This window comes from Carettochelys insculpta, chromosome 4, assembly GCF_033958435.1.
Source record: "Carettochelys insculpta isolate YL-2023 chromosome 4, ASM3395843v1, whole genome shotgun sequence".
NCBI classification, from domain to species: domain Eukaryota; kingdom Metazoa; phylum Chordata; order Testudines; family Carettochelyidae; genus Carettochelys; species Carettochelys insculpta.
In genome coordinates, this window is record NC_134140.1 from 8,387,449 (window position 1) to 8,390,437 (window position 2,989).

Below are 2,989 nucleotides of genomic sequence, written 5' to 3' on the forward strand. Positions count from 1 at the left end.
TTGTTAATTAACATAATCCAGATTACAAGAGGAAAATCAGTCTTCTTCCTCGAGTGTCCCCGTGGGTGCTCCACGATAGGTGTCGGGCTCGCCCCAGCGCCGCAGGTCGGATCTTTCCAACAGTTTCTGCCGGACCGCGCATGCGCTGGCATGCGCTGCTCCCTTGCGCGCTCCTGGCCACATGCGCGATCCGGTCCCTGCCAGTTCCTCTTTAACCGCCATCGGCTGCAGATGGAATCCACTCAGGCTGTGGCCAGAGTTAGCGTATTTAATGTTTTTAAATTGTTTAGAGTTTCTTTTTCAGTCTTTTAGCTTAAATTAGCTTGTTATTGTTTTCAAAAAAAAAAAAAGAGAGTAAAAAGTAAAGTTTTACAGCCTTAGTAGCAAGCGGAGCAGCGGAGGCCCGGGGACGTAAGGCCATAAGGCCTCCTGGCGCGGCAGGCTGAGTCCGAGAGGGGAACAGGCACAGAGAAGGTGCTAAGTACCCTATTAACAACTCAGACTCACCACAATGTCCTCTTCAGGATTCAAAAAGTGTGAGTCATGTCGCGAAGCGATGCCGGCCTCCGATGGGCACAGTCAGTGCATTAGGTGCCTCGGGGAATCTCATGTCACCCAGAAATGCTCCTTCTGCGCAAAGCTCACAGCCAGAGCAAGGAAGGACAGAGAGATGCGGCTGAAAATGCTGCTCTTTGATGAGGCCCTCCAGCCAGACGTGCCGGAGCGGCCTCAGCAGGAGGGACCTGCAGGGGCCCATAAAAGGAAAGCTGCTTCCCTAACCCCATCAGCGCAAAAACGGAGGAAGCTTTCACCAACCCGATCCCTGCTGGCAGCCACAGCGAGCGGGATGGATGGAGCGCATAGCCCCCAGCTGCAGTCATAGCTGAGCGGCGGCAGCGCGGAGACGCACGTGGCAGAGGCTGAGCCTCCAATAATCAAACAGCCGCCCCGCACCGTGGGCAGGGCGGCGGCCAGGCAAGCGCCGGAACCGGTGGCACCGCAGCTAGCGTCACCGACCCCCAGGGAACCGGCGGTGCAGAGCTCGCAGGCACGCGGCCTGCAGGCACCGGGGGAGACCACCCGCGCGGCACCGCAGCGGAGTGTGCCGAGCGCGGCGCAGACATCCCCGATGTGGAAAGGGGCGGAGCCAGCCCCACAAGGGAGGGGAAAGGCAGCACAGAAAACCCGGCACCGCAGCCCTTCTCCAGACAGGGCTGCAGGGCTACTCGCTCTAAGCCCTCCACTTATGCTGCAGACTCCAACGAGGCAGCAAGGGTCACCTCCAGTATACCCTGAGCCCCCATCCCCGTTCCTACAGCCAGCATCACCATGGCTCAGACCACCATCGCCCTTCCTGGGCTTTGAATCCCTGGAGTACTGCCACAAATCAGTTTCTCCATTATCTCAATCACCCAGACGATCTCGCTCCCCCAGACGCAGGGGGTATGCGCTTCGAGAGTGGTCCAGGTCTCCATCTCAGGAACAGTGCTCGTGTTGCCATGGTCGCCCCTATCACGCGGGGCATAGACACCATAGGCATACTCCCAGGGACAGATCCCCCCAGACGGTTCAATATCCCCGAGGGCAATCGCGGACGGGGACGGAAACGCAGATATTTCAGGGGGAGTTGATTCTGGAACCCCGAGATTTTCCCTCGCAAGCATCTAGCGAGAGGATGTATCACCGTCAACAGGACCCAGAGGGGTCCAGAGAGGCTTACCCTCGCGGTTCCTCGCTATCTTCCCCTGACGAGGCCACGGCCCCAGGGGACGTCCATCCTCCGGACGATCTCAAACAGTTCCAAGAGCTGTTTAAAAGGGTGGCCTTCACGCAAGGCATCCAAACAGCAGAGGTGCAGGAGAAACACCATAAGCTCCTTAAAAACCTGAGACCTCCGGCCTCTTCCAAAATAGCTATTCCGTTTGATGAAGCAATCGTGGAGTCTGCCACCACAATATGGCAGACCCCTGCGTCCACTCCGCCTATAAACAAGAGAGTGGATAAGAAGTACTTCGTCCCGGCGAAGGGCATGGAGTTCCTGTTCAGCCACCCGCAACCAAATTCTCTGGTGGTGGAATCGTCTCAACAGAGGTCGAAAACTTCTCAGTACAAGACGGGGAACGGACAAAGATGCCAAGAAACTACAGTTGTTCGGCAGAAAGGTCTACTCCTCCTCTACCCTACTGTTGAGAATGGCGAATTACGCAGCGCATCTAGCAAACCATAATTTCGACAACTACTCCAGGCTGACTTCCCTCATGGACTCGCTTCCAGAGGACAAGAAGCCGGTGCTCAAGGCCATCGTGCAGGAAGGCTACACAGCCTCGAGGACAGGAGTTCAGATCGCCCTAAACGTAGCGGATACGGCAGCACGCTCAACAACTATGGCAGTGGTCATGCACAGGGAGTCCTGGCTCCAGACATCGGGTATCCCGAGGGATCTGCAGGCGAAGATCGTTGATCTCCCCTTTGACACGCAAAAGCTGTTTGCTGAATCAACCGACTCGGTCCTTCATTCCAGTAAAGACTCAAGAGCTACTCTCAGGACCTTGGGGATTTACACCCCTCCATACAGAAAGAAAAAGTATTACCCCCAACAAAGACGATACCAGTATCAACCACAGCGTCCCCAGTACCACAGGGGCTACAAGCAAGGACGACATCAACAGCACCAACAGTACAGAACTCCCAGGCGACGGTCCCAACAGAGCCGTGCGTCCTCGGGGCAGGGCCAAAAGCCACAAGTTTGACACACAGATCGAGGGCTGCACTATCACTACTATCGCGCAATGTCATCTGAAGCTACTCTTCCACCATCGCTTCTGACCTTTCTACGACCAGTGGCAAAAGATCACCACAGACAAATGGGTACTGGAGATCATAGCCACGGGTTACGCGATTCCCTTCCAGTCGCTCCCACCGCCATGACCTCCACCCAGACCCCACCTAAAGGACGCCTCCCACGAAGCGAGACTCAAGGAGGAGGTAG